Source organism: Triturus cristatus, chromosome 11, assembly GCF_964204655.1.
Source record: "Triturus cristatus chromosome 11, aTriCri1.1, whole genome shotgun sequence".
NCBI classification, from domain to species: domain Eukaryota; kingdom Metazoa; phylum Chordata; class Amphibia; order Caudata; family Salamandridae; genus Triturus; species Triturus cristatus.
The window spans coordinates 971,542,837-971,564,544 of record NC_140594.1 but is presented as its reverse complement, the minus strand read 5'-3'; the positions used below and the strand labels follow the sequence as shown (position 1 = coordinate 971,564,544).

Below are 21,708 nucleotides of genomic sequence, written 5' to 3'. Positions count from 1 at the left end.
AATATGTATAAGTAAATGATAATTTGAGAAGTAACAATATATGTTAAGAAATGATGTTCAAGCATTCGAGATCTCCGTGTATTTTTGTCCTTTGTTTCACATTTAGTTAACATCTAGAGGCTGTCCGCTCAACTAGTCAGAGGTCACGGCAGAATAAACAAAAGAAACAGTTAATTTCTTTACTGAAACCGTTTCTGAGAGTCTGTAAGCAGAGCAAGGGTTGTGTGCATTCCTTCAGCTGCTCGGCTCCGTGCGCTGCTGTGTCTGCCTACTACAGCCGAAGCTCGCTTCTCCTGAGGTGGGCGGGCCTTTCCTCGGGGCCGTCCCAGCTGTCCAATAGGCAAGACCTCCGGAGTCTGCCGAAGGCCAGGGGATATACGATCCCGAGGGTATACCAGATATTACACAACACCATCCTTGCGCCAAGGATCCCCTATGAAGGGTGTAATTGAGAGAATACTTGCTTAGCAGGATTGTTTAATTCATGTTTTTTTAATTTGAAAATACTATTATGTTCTAAACTTAGTTTCACTGCTAGGAGGAAGTGAAGCACGGTGGAATGTGACCAATCCGGATGCAGCAAAGATTCTTCTATGCTAACAACGTGAAACCTCTAAGGTGAACTTCAGCCATCAGATCGGACAAGAAAACCTCACACACAGTAAGTGTAATTTCCTTTCTTCACTCTTTTCATTTAATGTACAGTAATGTGGATAGCAGGAAAGAAATGCTATTTATTGTAACAAAAAAAAGTCCATCTTCTGTAGGAATCGCGTTGCTTGAGGCTCTGCTGGGGCCAAGAGGCTTCTTTCTTTGTAGAAGAGTGTCTGGGTCTCTTTTGAGAGTGCTGTTACAGTTCACATTTCAATATGAAAGTTTCTAAAACTCTTTACCTCCTCTTCAAGCTAATTTTGTGTAAACAAAATATACAAAGTGGATACACAAGCCAATCTCGGGGAAATGGAGGGACTTATAGAGACAATTGTAAGGAACTAGAAACAGTGGGGAAGATTTATCAACATTTTGCAGTCACAAAAAGTGGCGCAAACCCACGCTGTGTTGATAAACTATTTACTTTGCAGCACAAAATTGTTTTTTACCTGGAAATTAGACTTTAAAATAACACAAATAGTGCTTTGCATTGCTGTGTGTTGCTTTGCACTAAGGGGGCTTCCCATGGGTAGTATTCCCATGCTAACACCCAATATTTTTGACACAAAGCCCTGTCTACTAAACATGATACACACAACTGTGCACCAATACATACCCCCTCTTTGAGTCAGGTGCTAACAAAGAGGAATGTTTTAATTTCTTCATAACAGTTACAAATTTGTATGAATGCTGCTCGGTACAGCACAAGGTGGGAAAAAAAGTTTTAAAGTTTGTCTTGGAAAACTATTTTGTACTGGAAGGGTACCTTTTCACTAAAACAAAACCTATGCTAGACACCATGGAACCATATTTGCATTATGGTTCAAAGGTGTGTGTATGGCCGTAAACAGCATGTTTGTGAGCCAGCGTTTGGGGCGAGAGCAGCAGCGCCATATCTTTCTCCCTGTTATGCAAAGGTGATTTTTTTTTGTAAATGCACCTAAACGTCTTTGTGAGCATTTAAGGAGTTCTAAGCCACTTTAAACACACACTTTAACAGCTACATGAAAATAGTAAAAAATGTTTCTGATGTTTACTAAAAGTGTTTACCACACTGTAAATGTCTGATGCTCGTTTTTCTGTATTTACAGCTAATTTTTATTGTAACAGTATATTTGAGATCGATAGTGGTACCCAAACGTTGTAATAAATTGTGGGAGGAATCTCAGAATTTTCCATGGTGTTACGTATTTGTTTTTATTTACTAGATCATTAACTTGGTTTTACTGATAGTCAATACACCTTATAGAGTAGTGGAGAACAATATGTTGTTTCCAAAAATATACTTGCACAGACGTTAGGCTTTGCACCTTTTGATTTTAGGTGTAGTTTAAAATACTGATGTGCTTCCATTTGATCATGCGTCCACTTTTTACTTCTGAACTGCCTGAATGTAAAAGGGCTTCATCGACTCGTTATTTAACCCCTACAGAGGCAGGTTCAGACTTTCATGCACATATAATGACGATGTACCAGTAGCGGTCCGTGGAGGGAGTTCGGTGACACAGTGAGGCGGGGCAGGGGAGGGGCAGGGTGGCGAAATGTAAACACCGGAATATGGATGAACGGAGGTAAGTACACATTTAAATAAATAAAACCAATTCCTTTGCGCGTGCTGCATTGCAAAATGCGATGCAGCGCGCGCAACGAAATTCGTTTTATTTATTTAAATGTGTACTTACCTCCGTTCATCCATATTCCGGTGTTTACATTTCCGGACCCTGCCCCTCCCCCGCCCCGCTTCACTGCCCCACCGAACTCCCTCCACGACCGTTACTGCGATGTACTATTATTCTGGAAAGGAGATGTAAAATCAGCTGCCATTTTAGTAGAATGGGTAAACTCGAGGAACCCCTTTCTGAGGTTTACAGCATCCATGTTCAATAGTGCTTTATCTTTCCTGAATCTTAACATCAATGAGAAAAACGGACACCCCACAACCAGTGTGTTCAGTAAACCTATGGATAAAAATAGCCTGTTATCCTTCAAAAGCTTTTACCCTAAGACAATAAGACAGAACCTCCATTGTGGGCAATTTTTTGTTCATCTCCACAAAAACTGCTCATCAATACATAACTTCGATTCAGAGGCTGACATTTTGAATACATTTCTTAGGAACTGTGACTACCCCAACAGGGTGGTAAGACAAGCCCTCAAAGGAGCGAGAAATAATAATCACAATGCACTTTTGGACACCAACACAAGACCGCAAGAAGAGAAACGCATATGTGTCACAATATTTTGTACAGCATCCAACACCATCAAAAAAATCATAAACAAAAATTGGCAAATACTAAACTGAATACCAAAACTGTTTTTTTGTCCTAATAACTGGCAATATCAGGAATGTTTAGGTACATACAAGGCCACAGAATACAGACACTTCACTGGAACCTACATGTGGGAAATGCCCCCACTGATAGGCCATTTTGCATGTGCAACATGCAGTGTCTGCCATCTCAGTGGTACTACAAAATCTATAGACATGGGCTTGCAATATTCCTGGATTTTGAACACACAACATGCAATTCAGAAAATCTAATGTATATAATCACATGCCCATTACATCTTTTTTGATATGGGATTGACCACTAGGAAGGTCAAAATAAGCATAATTGGGGGCGTGGCCAAGCGAGCTGCAATGGCGGACATGTGCTAGAGAGCTCCGTCCGGCCCGACACCTATCCGCCGATTATCCTGGCTCCCTCGGACCACTGACGAGTCCTGGAGGGAGCGTAGCAGCACCAGAGCCTTGCGGTAGGCGCTGGGTGAACTACGCCAGCGCCCGGAGGGCAGAGGACCGGACGCTGACGGGTGCGAGTGAAGCGGCCTAGCGAGAGGCAGTGCAACCGGGGCCTCGAGTTTGGTGATCCCAGGGGCGGACGCGAGATGCGCGTCGGCCCCGGCGCCCTCAGAGCGGCGGACGTGACAGCGGGAGGTCTGGTGGCGGCGGCGATCCTCGGGGGGCAGATCGGCCTCTGGAGCGACCTAGAGCTTGGTTCGGCATACCGGTGAGGAGGCGAGGGGAAGGAGGGGCGCCCCGGCCTGCACGGAGCAGGGATCACAATCGGCCAGTGGGAGTTGGTCTGGCCTCGGCGGACCCGGGTGCCGGGGGCCCCCTTCCGGGACGGGAGTTCGCAGCTGCGGGGCTGAAGTCTCTGGAGGTACGAGTGCCCCCCATACGGCGTCCCCCCCTCTTTTCCCCCCCCATTGCGGGCCTAATTCTTCATCTGGGGGTTCGGCGGCTAGGTCGGGCCGCGGGTGCGGGGGCTGGGGTGTCCCTGTGAGAGCGGTCCGCAGGCTCTGGACGGCTGGAGTTGGGGCGGTGGGGCCGGCCGTCGGGCCTGGTGGTGCCTCGGCATCCGGGGTGAACGGGGCCGCAGAGGAGCCTAGCGGTGGCAGGTGACGACCCATAGGGGGAGCTTCGCGGCGGGCACGAGGTGGTGTATGGGCCGGGAGGAGCGACGGGCCCATAGCGGCAGGGCGGTGCGCCCGACAGCCTTGTGGCAGTTGCGGGCAGGGACATCTTAAGGATTTTGGGGGCCCTGGGCCAAACATATTTTGGGGGCCCGTGTTCAGAACAGCTTTGAATTTATGATCCAATTTGAGCCCCTGGTTCCCACACAGTTTCCGCTTCCTCAGCGAAGTTAGCGATCCTGTTTGCATCATAGGCATTAGCCTATATATTCCCGATCTAAATGGATGCGTGCAGCTGACAGCGGTAGGAATTAGTGTTTCCTGCCCTGCTCGCAGTTTTTTAAAATACTTTTTAAAATGTATATGTGTGGCTGAATTACTCTGTGCTTTTTAACAATTTCTCCTACCTACGAGCACTTGCACTTTACTTGATTCTGCTTGCCTACACCTCCTTAGCTACTACAATTCGCATCTAGTTTTTCCTCCAGTCCTGGTCCGCCGCGGCTGATTCGCCGATTGTGCGGAGGGCTGGGGCTACTATCTGGCTCCTCACTTCCGCCCACGCAGTTTCCGCTTCCTCAGCTCCGTTAGCGATGCAGTTTACATCATAGGCATTAGCCTATATATTCCTGATGCAAACGGATGCACGCAGCTGACAGCGGTAGGCTTTAGTGTTTTCTGCCCTGCTACTAGGTTTTTAATACTTTTTAAATTGTATATGTGTGGCTGAATTACTCTGTGCTTTTTAACAATTTTTCCTACCTATGCGCACTTGCACTTTACTTGATTCTACTTGCCTACACCTCCTCAGCTGCTTCGATTCACATCTCGCTTATCCTCCAGTCCTGGTCCGCCGCGGCTGAAATGCCGATTGTGCGGAGGGCTGTGGCTATTATAAGGCTCCTCACTTCCACCCACGTAGTTTCCACTTCCTCAGCTGCGTTAGCGATCCAGTTTGCATCATAGGCATTAGTCTATATATTCCTGGTGCAAAAGGATGCTCGCAGTGGGCGCGCCGCCGGCGCGTCGAAGGCGCACCAAAGGCAAGCCCGTCTGCGCCTGGAGGTGTCTGGCGCCGGCCATGCTGCCCAGTTCCCCTCCGGTGAGTTTCTTCCACTATATTACAATAGGGAAACACTGCTTAGCCTTAGGCGGCAAACATTATGTCAGTGTACAGCGGCTGATCCGAGCTTGGAGGTAGACTTTCGATGCAATAAGTGCAACTGGTCTCTCCTCCATCCCAGGAAACCCACACCCAAGATCCTCCCATGCAACAATAAGTGTAAAAACAATAAGAAAACAAAGGACTTAAAGGCCACCCTTTTAAATTGTCGCTCTATGCAAAAGCATGAACCACAAATTTATGGTCTACTTTTAGACGAACAGCCTGATCTTTTATTTCTCACTGAGACCTGGCTGTCTGAAGCCTCCAACCCTACTATCACCTCGGCCATCCCTACGGGTTATAAAAACCTTCAGGAGGGACTGACCGAGTGGGAAGAGGGCGGTGTCGCCATAATTTTAATCAATTACTAGACTGCTCTCCCATCCCAATGGAAAACATTGAGGGCGCAGAGTCCTTAGACTTCGACTGTACCTTCTTCCCCCATCATAGCATAGCTGGTTTTCTAATTTACAGACCACCCAGTGAAATTGGAAATGTTATTACTACGCTTAATACAGCCACCACCTCCCTGGCCTTAAAATACAACAACTGCCTTATTCTGGGAGATTTCAATATACATATGGACAATGGAAAAGACCCTCAACCAATTTCCTTGTTGGAGACGCTGCAGGCCTGCAACACGTTTCCATCTATTTCTTCGGCCACCCATGAGAAGGGCCATACCCTAGCCAAATCTTTCACAACTTTGACATATCAGTAAACCTACCTCTTCCCATTATCTGGTCTGACCACCTCCTATTAAAATTCGTCATTCCCAACTCTGCCACAGCCCCACGGGCTAAAGCAGGGAAGAGGGTCCCTAATTACAGGAAGTTCCATAAAATATCCATCCCGATGTTAGCAGACGCCCTCGGTCGTTCCTCACTGGAGCTGTCTGGCTGCCCCGACTCGGACGCCCTCTCAATAGATTCATGGCTCCGAACTAACATTGATGCACCTGTACCGGTTGTTTCCTGCTCCTTAAGGAGTTTGCCCCCACCAGCTCCATGGTTTAACGATTCCCTCAGATCTAGCAAAAGAAATTGTAGAAAAATGGAACGTAAATGACGTAAATCCTATCTACCTGTGGACAGGAAGGTGTATAAAGACAACTTAAAAGCTCATTAGATTCTCGTGAAGGCAGCCAAGAAAAACTTCTTTCAAACCAAGATAGAAAATGCCCAAAATAAGAGTAAGGTAATCTTTAGCATAGTTAATTCCTTTAACGCCCCGAAAGCTGGCACAAAGGAAGGGCCATGCACGCAAAAATGGTCTAAGCAAATAGCTTAATTCTTCCACAAAAAGATCCCGTGATCGAACAAGCCTTCACTAACATCTCAGAGGAAGAACTGACCTTCTACCTTAGTTCTAATAGCAAATTTCACCTCTTGGATCCTCCATCTTTACTAGCTTTCCCTGAGTTTCAGCTTGAAGAGTCACTGACCCTTCTCCAAAGCATTAAGTCTGGCTCTCCTACCGACCCATGTCCAGCGAATATCCCGAACCTATTAGCTTCCACCATAAACCCCACTGTAAACCAGCTCTTTAATGCTACCCTCTCCTCAGGCAACATGCCGAAATTATGGAAGAATGCTAAGATTCTTCCACTGATAAAAAAGGCTAACGCCAAACCGACGGACCCTGCCAACTACAGGCCAATCTCCCTTCTTCTGGCCCTCTCCAAAGTATTAGAGAAGCATGTAAACAAGGCCCTCCAAAAACACATTGAAGATGGAAAGCTCCTTCATGTGTCCCATTCCGGTTTTAGGGCTAACTACAGTACGGAGTCCGCTCTGCTGGAATTGACTCAATATCTCAAGGGTAAGCTAGACCAGGGAGGAAAGGCTGTTCAGATACTGTTCGATCTGTCGGCGGCTTTCAATACGGTCCCAATTGAGAGGCTCCTGGAGAGACTTGCTAACATCCAGGAGCCTTAACATGGATGTCATCCTTCTTGGCAAATGGATCTCAGGACATCTGGCTCCCCCTTTCTCATCCATGGTTCCAGCCATGAATGTAGGTGTCCCTCAGGGCTCCATTCTTTGTCTTACCCTTTTTAATCTATATCGATCCCCCCTTTGCATTTCTATTAGAGGAGGAGGGAGCTCCAAAATTGTTTCCTATGCTGATGACACTCAGCTGATTTTTACGTGTGAAAAAGGAACCAACTTTGATGGGGCAATGATTAGATCTTGCCTCACAAAAGGTTTTTAACTGGCTTAAGATCAATCAGCTAAAGTGCAATCCTGACAAAAGTTGTTTTCTTTGGTAATCCAGAAACTTCTGACTGAAGCTCTTGGTGGCCAAAAGATCTGCCATCCCCACCCGCGGAAATGGAGAAAGTCAAAAACTTAGGAATTGTCATAGAAAAGACAATCTCCATGCGCTTTCAAATCCAAAATCTAACTGGCGCTTGCTTTGGCATACTCCGGATGCTAAAAATATTCCTGCCACTGTTGCTGCTTAAGAGCAGAAAGATCGTGATGCAGGCTCTGGTGACATCATCAAAGCTTGACTATGTCAACAGCTTGTACCTTGGTCTTCCCAAATCCCTTATTCAGCGCCTACAAGTGGTACAAAACACGGCGGCCAGAGCCATCCTGAGACCTAAACCCAGATCTAGTATGACCCCTATTCTCAATTGGCTCCACATAAAAGAACGGATCAACTTCAAAGCGAGGACCATCTTCTTTAAAGCTTTCCACGGCTTAGGAGCTGTCTACCTAAATAAGCGCGTTAATCGCTATACAAGATCTTCCAATGCCAACCTAGCCCTCGTGCCTAAAAAATGCTGTGCCTGCACTGGGGGCAGATCCCTAAGCTTTCTAGGCGCAAAATTGTGGAATATAGCCTCCCTGAGTCTCTGAGACTAACCACAGACCTACTCTCTTTCAGGAAGAACTTAAAAACCTGGATTTTACTAACTGATGGGTCTTTTACGCATGTTTTCCTCCCGCTGTCACGCGCCAGGTCACACTAGTCTGAGTAGTTGCGCACTTTATTAAATACACTATTTCATTTCATTGGGTCCCTGACAGTGCAAAGGAACACTTGTTCAAATTCTAAGGGCCTTATTTATGAGGCCTTGCTTCACTTTTATGCCGCAAGTGCGTCACTTTTTGTGACGCACCGGCAGCGTAAAAAATGTGCCATGTTGCTCCATATTTGCAAAGTGACGCATCTAGGCTGATGCATCACTTTGAAACTCCTGCACCACATTACACCTGCACCAGGTATAATGTATGCAGGGTGGATGTTGCCCCGCAAAAATCTATGAGAACTCAGTGCGCCACTTCTAGGACGCCATTGCCTCAATATCTTACACCTGCCTCTCAGCAGGCGTAAGACTGACGCAGGCCCTTTCACATGGGGCTTGCCCCATGTGAAAGGACACATTGCTGGAGTTGCGTCTATTTTCAGACACACCCCAGCAATGCATCACTTTTGCGCCTACAGATACGTCAGAAATACTAACATATCTGTAACATGATGCGACATGATGCGTCATACAGTAAATATGACGCATCCATCATGTCGCAAGGAGGGTGCACTAAGAAGTGACGCATCCCTGTTTTCACACAGCCATGCATCACTTCTCATAAATAAGGCCCTAAATGTGATTACATCAAATATTCAGGGATAGTTATATGTGTTTTCAATATTGTAACACAGCAGCAGCTCAGCAATATTACTGCAAATAATCTTTGTAACGCCCTCCCATTTCTTATATGTAAGGCCTTGTTTTGATCTAAAAGAAACTTTATGTATATTGCATGAAACATAAACACAACATTTCTCTGCAAAATGGCTATACTAGACTCACAAATAAGGTACATAAAAAAAAAAATTAAAGGAAAAGAGTATTTAAAACAATCTGTTTAAGAAATATTTAAGGTCATTAGGGCAAAACTCTGGAGAATGGAGCTGACTCTGTCAGGGGGCCCCCTTAAAGGCTGGGGCCCTGGGCCAGACCCCACTGTGCCCATGCATTAAAACGTCTCTGGTTGCGGGGGCCCGGGTTTCAACAGTCATTGGGCTGGCCAGTGTGACGCCGTGGGCTTTGGCTTGGATCGCGCCTTTGGGGTCTGGTATCGGCGGCTGTGTCGAGTCGCGCCCCCCCTGTGGACCCGGGGCCCCGTCCGGCTCTGGTGCGGTTCCGAGGGTGTGCCGCGTGGGCTGGGCAGTGCTTTGGCCAACGGTGGGCCGGCTCCGGGAGATCTTTGGTGCGGGCGCCCCGGCCACATACCTCGATAGGCGCAGAAGGTCCACGGCAGTGCACCATGACGAGGGACAAGGGCGGTGGTGGCTCCATGAAACAGGGGCCGATCGATAAGTTCACAGGCCCGGGGGTGACGAGCGGGGCTGCCGGGGCCTCCCAGGGGGTGGTGCCGGACAATGTTGCACTGATGGTGGCGATTACCCAATCCCGGGACATGCTTGATGCTACAATCGGTGCAGTGGGCACGGATGTCATGCTACTGCGACAGGACCTCCGCAATGCAGTTTCTCGTATAACGGAGGCAGAAACCCGCATATCCGGGGTGGAAGACGATGTCGGGGTCCTCAAACAGAAGGTAGCAGGCTTGGAGAGTATTCAGAAAGGCCTGGCGCTCCGGGTCGGGGATGCGGAGGGACGGGCCCGGAGGAACAATCTGCGCTTTGTGGGCTTTCCGGAGGGGTGTGAGGATGGAGGGATGAAGCGATTCCTTACACAGTGGCTGGAGAGTTAGATCCTTGCTGAGGCGCTCTCTCGTTGCTTTGTCGTGGAGCGGGCCCATAGAGCGCTCCTGCAGAAGCCCCCGGTGGGTGCTCGTCCACGCCCAGTGATTGCTAGACTCTTGAACTATCTTGACCGCGACACGGTGCTGAAGCTGGCCCGCGCCAAGGAACCTTTGCTATATAACAATCACCGTATCATGGTATTTCCAGACTACACCCGACTGATTCAGCAACAACGCCAGTCGTTCATGGCTGCTAAGGCCAGGCTGAGAGAACTGAATCTTCCGTATGCTCTGCTTTTTCCTGCCCGCTTGCGAGTGGTTTTTAAGTCCCGCACGCACTTTTTTGATTCCCCGGAGAAGGTATTTAAGTGGACAGACGAAACTGTGAGGGTGCGGGTCCACTCCCCGCCTGGGCTGCATTCAGACTTGTCCCTAAGCGAGGGACCATCTAAGAACGCTAACGGCCGGCGCCCGAGTGGACATGGTCATTCGCGCTCCCGGAGGCGCTCCGCATCGTGGGGGGGCCTGGCTCGGGGAGAGGCGGCGGCCCGGTCTCCTCCTTTGGTCCCATGATGCGCGTCAGGAGTGGGTCACTGCGCCATCTCCTCCATCAGACTCTGTGACTATTGACTACAATGGGTCATGAGGGAGCTATTATTATGGGCTGTGTCCCTACCTGTTTAGGGTGGTGGGGGGTGGGTCTGGGTGACATGGGATGTTTATTGGGGATCCATTGGTGTGTGCGGTCCGCGCCTCCCTGTTGGGGGCCGGGTGCCGCACATGCAGCAACAGGTACTTCAGTGTTTTTGAGGTATGGGGTTGGGGGTTTGGGTTGGGGAAGGGGGTTTGTTGAGGGAATGAGTTGCGCTCACACGTTGTGCTCCTGTTGTCGTGTACACCCGCAACTGGGTCCAGGTATTTGTGTCCTATTTCAGCTGAGGGTCCCTTGGCGGTGGGGAACGTAGGGACTGGAGGGCCCGCGGGCTATCTCCGCATCGTGAGTTGGAATGTTCGGGGTGTGCTGGACAAAATTAAATGGGGGGCAGTGCTGCGCCAGGCCAAGAGGATGGGGGCAGACATTCTCCTCCTGCAGGAGACGCATTTGATGGGTTCCAAGGCCCTGTGTTTGCAGCGTTATGGTTTCCACCAGGTCTTCCATGCAGGGTTTACGCAGGGTTCCAGGGGGGTGGCGGTATTAATACATCGTCGAGTCCCTTATGTACATGTGAAACAGTGGTTAGATCCGAAGGGACGATACATACTTCTTCAGGGTAAGATTGGGGACGAACCTATTTTACTTGGCTGCGTCTACGCTCCCCCCCCACTTCAATGGTCCTTGGTGGAACGGTTGCTCTCTCTGTGGGCAGAGATGCCTGATGTGGCTGCGGTGGTGGGGGGCGACTGGAATGATGTCATGGATTTGGGGAAGGACAGGGATAGGGCTGGGGGTGGTGTGGGGGGTGCTCAATCCACCAAATTGTCTTCCATGGTACGGTGCCTTGATTGGGTGGACACGTGGCGACATGTTCATGGCGATCAGAGGGAATATACATACCTCTCTGCGGTCCATAAATCCTTTTCGCGTTTAGATTATGTCTTTGTACCCCGGGTAATGGCAACAAGGGTGACCTCTGCGGAGATCCTCCCTAGAGGGTTGTCGGATCACTCTCCGGTTTCTGTGGGGTTGCAGTTGGGCAGGGGGCGGCAGCCGTTTTGTTGGCGGTTGGCGGTGTGGAACTTGCAAAACCCGGAATATGAGCGCTGCATGAGGGAGGCTATTGCGGACTATCTTGTCGCTAATGCGGGGTCGGCTCCTAGTGCGGTCATTCTTTGGGAGGCCTTGAAGCCCACCCTCCGTGGGGTCGACATTGCCTGGTGTGCGGCGGCCCGTAGAAAGCGCCGGGAGGCATTGGTCCGGGCGGAGGCGGAGGTGGAGGGACTTGAGCGTCGGAGTAGGGGGATGGGGGCTGGCCCGGTGGTGCGACAGCTGCTGCTAGCGCGGCAGTCTTACGCCTCCCTATTGATGGATGAGGCCCGCCAGGTGTGGCTAGCGACGCGTAGTCGAATATATCAGTGGGGCGATAAGTCAAGCAAGATGCTGCATTGGCTCTGCCAGGGCGCATATGCTCCACAGGTCCTGCCGGGGTTGCTAGACGAGGAGGGGGTATCGATAATAGACCCATTGACAATCGCGGAGAGCTTCGCCACCTACTACGCTGCCCTATATGCCCCTAAGGAATGCCTCGACGAGGCAACGGTGGTCAGGTTCCTTGAGGACCTCCCGCCCAGGGCGGTGTCGGACGAGGCACGTCGGCAGCTGGATCTCCCACTCTCAGAGGAGGAATTGGGTAAAGCGCTGGGGGAACTTAACTCCGGGAAAGTGCCGGGTCCTAATGGGTTCCCCAGCGAGTTTCTTCGTCGCTATAATCTACAATTGGCATCGTACTATCGAGCTGCGGTGGAAGAGGCCAGGGAGACCGGTCGACTCCCACGGGACTGGCGTCATGCAGAGGTAGTGGTGTTCCAAAAGCCTGGTCGGCCTCTGGAGCGTCACGAGTCTTATCGCCCCATCTCGCTTCTGAACGTTGAGGCCAAGGTCCTGGCCAAGGCCCTGGCTAATCGCCTCCTGCCCTATATCTCGACCGTGGTTCATCCGGACCAGGCGGGATTCATGCCTCACAGGGCTACGCGGCATAACATACGGAGGGCGCATGTGGCTTTGGCGACGGTTCGGGGGGCGGGGGTGCCGGCGGCGCTGTTGCTAGCAGACATGGACAGGGCGTTTGATTCCTTAAGCTGGACCTACTTGTTTGCCCTACTTCGTCGGCTCAATCTTGGCCCTCGTTTCCTGTCCTATGTGACGCTCCTATACACTGATCTGACAGCGTCGGTCTGCGTGGCGGGGGCACTCTCCCCCAGCTTCCCTATTGGTCGTGGCACTAGACAGGGGTGCCCCCTGTCGCCCTATTTATTCGCCATCGCCATGGAGCCTTTGGCGGCGTGGGTACGTATAGATGCGCAGATGCAGGGATTTGAATGGGCCCCTGGATTATCTGACAGGATAGCCCTATATGCCGATGACGTCTTATTCTTCCTGACGGCGTTGGACAGGACGGGGCCACGTATACTGGAGATAATGCGGATCTTTGGGGAAACGTCCGGGCTGTACATGAACCCCCGTAAGTCTACCTTGTGTGTTCTGGGTGACCGGGGGGGGGGTGGGAGAGTGGGCGTCTGCGCCGCAAATAGCGGAAAGTAGATTTAAGTATCTGGGTGTCTTTCTATCAGAGGCACCGGAGACGTCGTGGGCACGGAATGTGGTGCCGGTCTGGGCGCGCGTTCGAGAGGATATTACGACTTGGTCCCCATGCCGCTGACAATCTACGGTAGATCGGCGATCTTTAAGATGGTGGCACTTCCTCGGCTATTGTACCAACTTCCGAACCACCCATATACGATCGCGCCCAGCTGGTTCTGTACGGTGAATTCGGTGCTCGGCCAGTTTCTGTGGGGACAGGGGGCGGTGCGTGTGGCGTTGTGTAAGTGCTTTCTATCCACTTACTTTGGTGGGCTGGCGACCTCCGACATGCTCTCGTATTATAAGGCATCACACCTACTGGTCCTTAATGAGTGGTGGTATGGCGACCGAGGGGACCTGGCATACGCTCTTGAGCGACACTTGATGGGGCGGCATTCTCTCCATACGATCCTTTATTCGCCGGCGCTGCGGGGCTCGCTGCCGCCGGTTTCCAGAGTAGTCTTTCAGATCTGGCGGCAGTCCTTAAAGAGAATAGGGTGGTGGAACACGTTAACGGGGGAAACGCCGCTATGGCATAATGGGCGGCTACCGGAGTTGGCGGCGCTACAGGGGTTTGGCGGCTGGGACGACATTGGTATCTCTACTTTGGGTGACGTGACGAGGAATAGATCCCTTAAATCGTTTCGGGACTTGCAGGAGGAATTTGATATGTCCCGGACGCAGTTCTTTCGATTCCTCCAGCTTCGCCATGCACTTGCTCCTAGCCTGGAGGGCCTGACAGACATTCCCGAATTTAGTCCGGTGGAGGCGAAAGTCTTCATGGGCGATCTCGCAACCAAAAAGATCTCGCGGATATATCAGTCTTTGGTCATCCATAGTGCGCCCTCCCTGGATAGGTTACGGACGGCGTGGGAAGACGATGTAGGCTCGTTGGAGGAAGAGGATTGGAGGGAGGCCCTAGCCGCCCCGCGGGGCGCGGCCATTGCGATGCGCCTCCGTCTTGTCCAGTTCAAATATCTACACCGGGTATATTTCACTCGGGTGCGCCTGTATAGAGCGGGCTTGATCGCCTCACCCGTGTGCCTCAGGTGTGGTGGGGCGGAGGGTTCCTTCCTGCATACGGTTTGGCACTGTTGGTCGTTGGATCGATTCTGGAGGGGTTTTTTTTTGTGTATGTCTGAGGTCCTGGGGTGGCAGCTCCAGCGTACGCCGCAGCTGGCGTTGCTTCACGTCATGGATGGCATTGGGGGTAATATCTATAAACGGCACCTCATGTTGCTTGGTCTTACCTTGGCGAAGCGAGACATTGCCAGGCAGTGGAAGGATGAGCGGGCCCCCTCGGTGTCCGCCTGGAAAAATGGTCTGGACTTCTGTATGGGCCTGGAACAACCTATTTTTGTGGCTCGGGCTGCCCACGCAAGCATTACAAGTTTTGGAAGCGGTAGGCGGATTATCGGGGCCTGTGGCTGGAGCCCCCTGCTGTGACTGACGATATTCCAGTGGGAGTAGGGTGGGACTAGAGTGATGGGGGCTGTTCTTTGGGGAGTCGGCTGCCATAGGGGTGCGGGGGCGGCCTGGGTGAGTAGGGTCACTACCAGGGTGGATAGGCCGTGGTCCTTACTCTCTTTCTGTGGTTACCGGGCACGGGTGGGTGAGCGATTGTCAGTGAGCGAAGCGCAACTTGGGTCGGGTGGTGGGAGAGGGGTGGAGATCCGAGACTATACTATAGATCAAAGAATGTAATTGCTTGGTTTGTTTTCGGTGTTCTGTTTTTCTTTCCCAAAAAAACACAAAATGAACATTGTCCTTTGCGTTGTATCTCCATGTAACTCTGTGCGGTAGTGGCTTCTGGGGTTACAGAGCCCTGCCTCTTATATGCAAATGACAAATAAAATCTGTTGTTAAAAAAAAAAAAAAGCATAATTGAGCACAAGAGCAATGTCAGGTGCAAGAAAACACTGACAAAACTGACAACCCATTTCTTGAACCAAAATCATACAATTTCCGATGGGATGTGCTGGATAAACCGGTTATACCTACTACCCGGAAAGACATTAAGAATTTTCTATTGAAGCAAGAATAGCGTCAAATATATAGACTAAGCAGTCATTTAAAGGGTCTCAGTAATGACAACCCATGGCCCCACTTAAACAATATCTAACTATATTGTGAATGATTCCCTGCATGCCAGTTACAATCTAGGCAATTGTGTGTTGACTGAGTCTCCATTTTCTCCACATACAAATTGAACAACTGCACAACAGAGGTTCATATAACTCAGGAAATCATGACATTCCACATATTACTATAAGAGTTGGTACTTTTTACCAATCTCTAGAGAGATTAATATATCTAAACACATTTTACATTGATATCTGCTGACACGGAGTAATGTCATATCAGGTTTTATGAACACATCTCCTGATACTTCACGAGGGTTTGATCATTGGAGAAAGATTGTGTCAAAAAGCAATTTACGCTGAGCTATCGTTTGTTATTATAATATTTTGTATTTAGGAGCTAGGTATTCAGTTCCAAATAATGATATGGTTAATGTTTTCGAGGTCATATCCTTATGAATTAGATCTTGGTTTTTTGAATGCTTTAATACTCAGCTGTGGGAGGAAGGGACCAATATAGTTAAAGTCTAGTCTCTCAATGCAGGACAACACTGAAAGATGAAGCAATGTTATGACCCCCGCCATCTTCTATGTGTCACTTCCGGATTTGCAAAATAAATAATAAACAAAATGTGGCTTTATCTCAAAGACCTAAATGCTCCAAAACAATGCCACTCACTAGCCAGAAACAGCTAGACTTACCTCCACCTACTCTGCACAGATACAGCAAGGACCAACAATATCCCACTAAAAAGGAAAAAGAAAAGAAAAGTACACATACGACAACGCAATACACATTGTTCACAAATCCAAGAGCACTCTAGAGAGATGAGTTTTTATCCATTATTTAAAGTATTTTGCAGACAGGATAACTCTTTCTTGCTAGTGAAAGAGTACTGACCCTTGTCCAAGGGGCCACTCCCCAACAACATTTAAAAAACCCTGGTTTCTTGTGGCTTCTGCCCCACTTGGGGACAGATGGGCCTAAAAACATATGGCCGATCTGTCCCCAAAGGGGGTAGAAATGGCCAAAATAATTGACCCCATGAAGGGGAGCGACCCTTGCCCTAGGGGCCGCTCCTCAGCAGCATTTAAAAACCCTGGTGTCTAGGGCTTCTGCCCCCTTGGGGACAGATGGGCTTAAAAACATATGGCTGATCTGCCCCCCAAAAGGGGCAGAAATGGCAACAATAATCACCCAATAGAGGGAAGCCACCCTTGCCCAATGGCCCACTTTAAAACAAACATCATAAATAAAATCCCTGGTGTCTAATGGCTTCTTCCCCTCTTGAGGGCAGATGGCCCTAAAAACATAAGGCCGATCTATCTGCGAGGGGGGCAGAACCGGCCAAAATAATGACCCCCCTAAAGGGGAGCAACGCTTGCCCAAGGGGCAGCTCCATAGCAACAACATTTAAAAACCCTGTTGTCTAGTGGCTTCTGCACCCTTGGGCCTAAAAACATAGCGACCCTTGCCCAAGCGGCCACTCCCCAACAACAACATAAACAACATAAATAAAATCCCTGGTGTCTAATGGCATCTGCCCCTCTTGGGGGCAGATGGCCCTAAAAACATAAGGCCAATCTTCCCACAAGGAGGGCAGAAATGGCCAAAATAATCAGCCCATAAAGGGAACCATCACTTGCCCATGGGACCACTCCCCAGTACCAACATTTTAAAAACCCTGCTGCCTAGTGGCTTCTGCCCCCTTGGGGACAGATGGGCCTAAAACCATATTGTTGATCTGCCCCCAAAGGAGGCAGAAATGGAAAAAATAATCACCCCATAAAGAAAAGCGACCCTTTTCCAAGGAGCCACTCCCCACCATCACAAAAAACCCTTGTGGCCTAGTGGCCCACACAAAATTCAAAATAATCAGCTGTTCTGCCCCCCAGCGGACAGAAACATCCAAAATAATTGCTCCCCAAAGGGGAGCGACCCTTGCTCAATGGACAGCTACCCACAAACATGAAACTGATAAAAAAAAAATCCCTGGTGGCCTAGTGGGGCAAACAAAATTTAAAATAATCAGCCGAACCACCCCGCAGGGGGACAGAAACGGCCAAAATAATTGTACCCCAAAGGGGAGAGATCCTTGCCCAAGGGGCCATTCCCCGCAAATATGAAACTGATTTTTAAAAAAAATCCCTGGTGTCTAATGGGCATTCCTGCGGCACGAGCGTGCAGCAGGAAAGATCCAAAGAGACATCGGAGGAAAGGAAAACCCTTTCCTTTCGTCTGATGCCTCTTTGTTAAACCCCCCACCCTTCTCAGGGAGAAACTTACCTTCTCCCTCCGATGCGCTGGAAGCATCTGGCTTGCAGCGCGTCCGCTTGCATCTAATGATGTCGGCGCCTGGTGAATGCTGACGTCATTAGATGACATGAACGGGAGTTCTGGGAGGTAGCGAAGAGCTTCTGCTGCCTTCCCTGGTGGGGGCCCATAGATGTGCGGCTGACGGGGGGAGCGCCAATGCTTCCCCCGTGGGTGGGTGCTAGGACATCCAGGAGCCGTCAGACACACATGCCCATGTGATGTTGGACGGCTCACGGGCATTTGACTCATGGAATTGGTTAAATTAAAAACTTATACAGCTCCTGGTTGTGTTTCTCAAAGGTACTGTAGAAAAAACACATTATATACACAGCTGATATTAAGGCCTATGAAGGTTTTTAAAAAAAGATACAATTTATAAAAAAAACACTTTTAAATCTTGTTTTTGAAATTGTTGAGACAAACAAACTATGATTTTTTTAGAAATAAATGCAAACAAATGTGCGTAGACTTTGCTTACATATATAATATTTCTTTAGATAACAAAGCTGACTGGAACCCAGAAACAGCATTGAAATACTGCTTCTTGTCACAGCAGGGCTGTCTCCATTTGGTGGCACCTCCGAAAACTTACAAAGAAGTGTAAACACTCTATAGTAAACTGTGTTTAACATCCTAAGGGGCTGGCTGCCATAAAATGCTTGACTGGAATAGTGGTGTAGCTAGAGTTTTGCCGCCCAGGGCGATCCCGGAGTTTGCCGCCCAGTGTGTGCAAGTAAGAGCAGGGGAGAGGGGGTGACAGACGACAACAAGGGACAATAAAACAAAATGTAAAGATACTCCAACCCTAGTGGACCATTAGCAATTTGAAAAATTTGGTTTGGCAAGAACAGTCCTGCCAAGTATCACGCATCAGGCGTTAGACTAACACATTTCCAGTGTGGTGGTCCGCATCACCGCACTGAAATATGAAGTCACGCATTATAGGGATAGCGCCTGGCCTGTCTGTTAACGGCAGGACTGCTATTCATTTCAAATTCCTAGTGATACTGGGCCGCAAAGCTGGTGGTGTGGCAACGTACCATAGCATGCGCGCTGCTTCTAGAAGGTGGCTTATGGGGGCTGACTGAGCAGCAGCTAACATTGTAACCATTCCCGACACCGGCCGCGGGAAGACTGACAGGCCGGATCGGGTGTTCTGCTGCCTCCGCGGTTTGCGAGCGGTGGCTACAATTCTTTGGAGGGAGGGCAGGGCATGCGGCAATAGTTTTAAAATTAATGTTGTGAAGCCCAGCAACACCACTGATGGACCCTGACGGTCCCAACTCCTGGCACGGACCGCGGCCAGTGTCCGCTGTTGTGTCCAGCACACCACTGTGCTCCAGCTGCTTGGTGAGAGGTCACTGTGTCTGAGAAGAGTGCGCAGGCTGGCACAGGACCGAAGGCCATGGAGCGCTTGCAGCAGGAGTTGTTGTTGCGACCACGAGGCGGCCCGTAACCGAATTGCTGCAGTGAGCCTCGCAAAGTAAGTGTGTGTCACAGTGCCCCCTGAAATGTGCATAATTTCTCTGCTATTTGGTTGGCAATGGTATTGGTTTTAAATTAGCAGTTGTGTAGCGCGGTCATGACCACCTGCCTACCTGTGCTCTGTAGCAGAAGTTCACACACAGTATGTGACAGAAGCCTGCCCGCAGCGTCTTTCAGCAGAGCAGCATTAGATAGCTCTCTGCTGTGGTGTGATCTGTGCGTCTGAGGTAAAGGGGAGGCGGCGGACCAGGGTATAATTATTATTGGGTGTCTGTGAGTCGAGGAGTAATGTTGAATTAATGCTGCTTGCTGTGAGTGACCTGCGTGCCTCAGCTGCCTAGTGCTCAGCTACTTATCCACGAGTCAGCTGTGTTGACTCTCACAATTTTAAAATTAGGAACCTTATATGTACTGCTTGTTGCAGGGCTTGGCAGGTAGCAGGGGCCACTTTCAGGGTAATCATGATTTTTACTAGTGTTGACGAGACTCATTTTAATAGACTACAGTGCCATGGCTGCTGGCTCACGTTGACTGCCTGTGAGGCTGAGGCTTGCCCAGTGCCTGTCTGCCTGTGGCGGTGTCCACGAGTCAGCTGACTATGTTACTTAATTTTTGGGGCAGCTGACAAGGTGTGTTGTTGAGGAGCATCAGCTATGGCTACAAGTGAAGGTAGTAGGAAGAAATGAGCGTAGAATTGTGCCTGTTACAGATTAAAAATTGGAGTCAATTGCTATGTTTTAGGTTGTTTATGTGCGATACTCCTTTTGTGCAGTGTTCCTATGACAGTGTGACATTTCAATACTTGAGTTGTGGCACTTTCACAGTTAATAGAATAATGCAGTTATGTACATGCAATGTAGTTTATTTAAGTAACAACTCACCTATATACAATGTTCTGCTCTAGAATGGATGTTGGAACACCTGTAATGTTTATGCAAGATTTACAATGAATAATGCATATGAACAGTGTCATCCAATCCTCACAATCACTACGTAAAGCCTGTGTCTGCCTTTTAACCTGCTTCATACATACATGAGCGTGCTAAGATGTAAAAGTTTTGGTGATCTAACACTACAGGCCCAGAGACCAAAATAGCTTGCAATAGGGGTGGAATACACTGCCTGTAACCAGTTCTATGCGTGCCCCTGCGCTCATCTCTGCTACCTCTGACTGGCTGTGTGGGAAAGAGAACAATTGGAGCACAGGGAGATAGTGCTTGACAGTCTGACTTCTGGTACCATGGTCAAACAAAGCATAACCTGATGCTTAGAGCCTGTCATCATGTTTAATTTCGCACGCAAGAAAGAATCACTCATAGTCGTTGAATGTCACTCATAATTGCATTGAAATTATGAAAATGCCACACATAAGCAATCTGAAACCTTGGCAGCTATGCAAGAACATTTTAGATCAACTGTGAGGAAATGGTGGGGACTGTTTGTATTTGCAAACATAGGAAAAAAGCAGTGTGCATTGAGGCATAATTAAACAGAAAAATGAAAGAAAAACAAAAGAAAAGGTTTATAGAAACCAACGCAAAATGTTTGTTGTTATGTATGCCTTCAAGTAGCTGGCTAAAGAGGTCTGGGGGATGAAACTTGAACTCCTTTGCAGACTGCGGCATATCAGGTGATTTGAAAGGTTAAATGGACTGAGGAGAGGTCACCTTGACTTAGATGTCTGCATTAGAAAGGACGCTTAAGGGAGTCGCGCGCACCGCGATCTAAAATGGCCACCTAGCAGCGGAGCGCCGTATTGTGCTGGACTTTAAGCGCAATTTCGTAGCGGTTCCACTGCTCGTTTTTATGCCACAATGCCAGAATATTGAATCGGAATTCTGCCGCTTTCCAGGAATGCCTTTTTCTGAGAGGGTTGATATTTTGCTGAAATTACTTTATTCAGGTAATGGTTTTTGAATTACTGACTGACGGCCGCCATTTTGTCTCCCCTCTATACTGGATTTCTTCTTGCATTTCTTGACATGACGTCCTCCATGCACTATTCTAGTTATCCCCTACAAATTTTTGCATTATCTCCCCGTGACTGTTGTTATTTGGAGGAAGTCTTTTATTTTCACAGTTTGGGGCATCTTTTTTGAGGTACTTTGTTGTATCTCCTGTTTGACGCCTCCATTTGTTCACACTTTCCTTACCACACTTCATGGGTAGGAGTAGACGCCTTTTGAATCATGCCAAAGCAGTGGAAGTGCATGACCCTAACCCTTTTAGAGCCAACGTCCCTACTTTCAACAGATTTTCTTGTTTATCTGGATTTTCGCCACAAGAGAACTCCTCCACCCTCACAGAAAGTCCCACCAACATGGCATCCAAAACGCCATTATAACCAACCACCGGCAAGAGACTTAAGCATGACCCTCCTTTGCCACCTAAGTCTTCTTCTCTGGTCTCATTGGACATGGTCTGGGAGGAGCTTTGCACACTTTGTCCTTTTATTGAGGAAACAAACTGTCGTTTACAATCGTTAGACGATAAATGGTCTTCCGTGGAGTCCTGTATCACTGTGGTGGAACATCATCTTACTGATGTACAAGCCTCATCTTCTAAAATATCCT

The 21,708-nt window shown here is 48.9% G+C and overlaps 1 protein-coding gene across 4 annotated transcripts in view; it reads left to right on the top strand.

Annotated features, from left to right (window-relative positions):
• The first annotated feature begins 349 nt into the window (after nucleotides 1-349).
• LOC146785765 (phospholipid scramblase 1-like) overlaps nucleotides 350-21,708 on the top strand; it is a 935,365-nt gene continuing 914,006 nt past the window's right edge. For 3 of the 4 annotated variants that reach the window (XM_085633616.1, XM_085633615.1, XM_085633614.1), the window contains exon 1: nucleotides 358-661. The gene's annotated coding sequence lies outside the window, so the exon portion shown is untranslated. Of the gene's footprint in view, nucleotides 662-21,708 lie in introns of all 4 variants that reach the window. The other variant, XM_085633613.1, reaches the window with a different exon arrangement.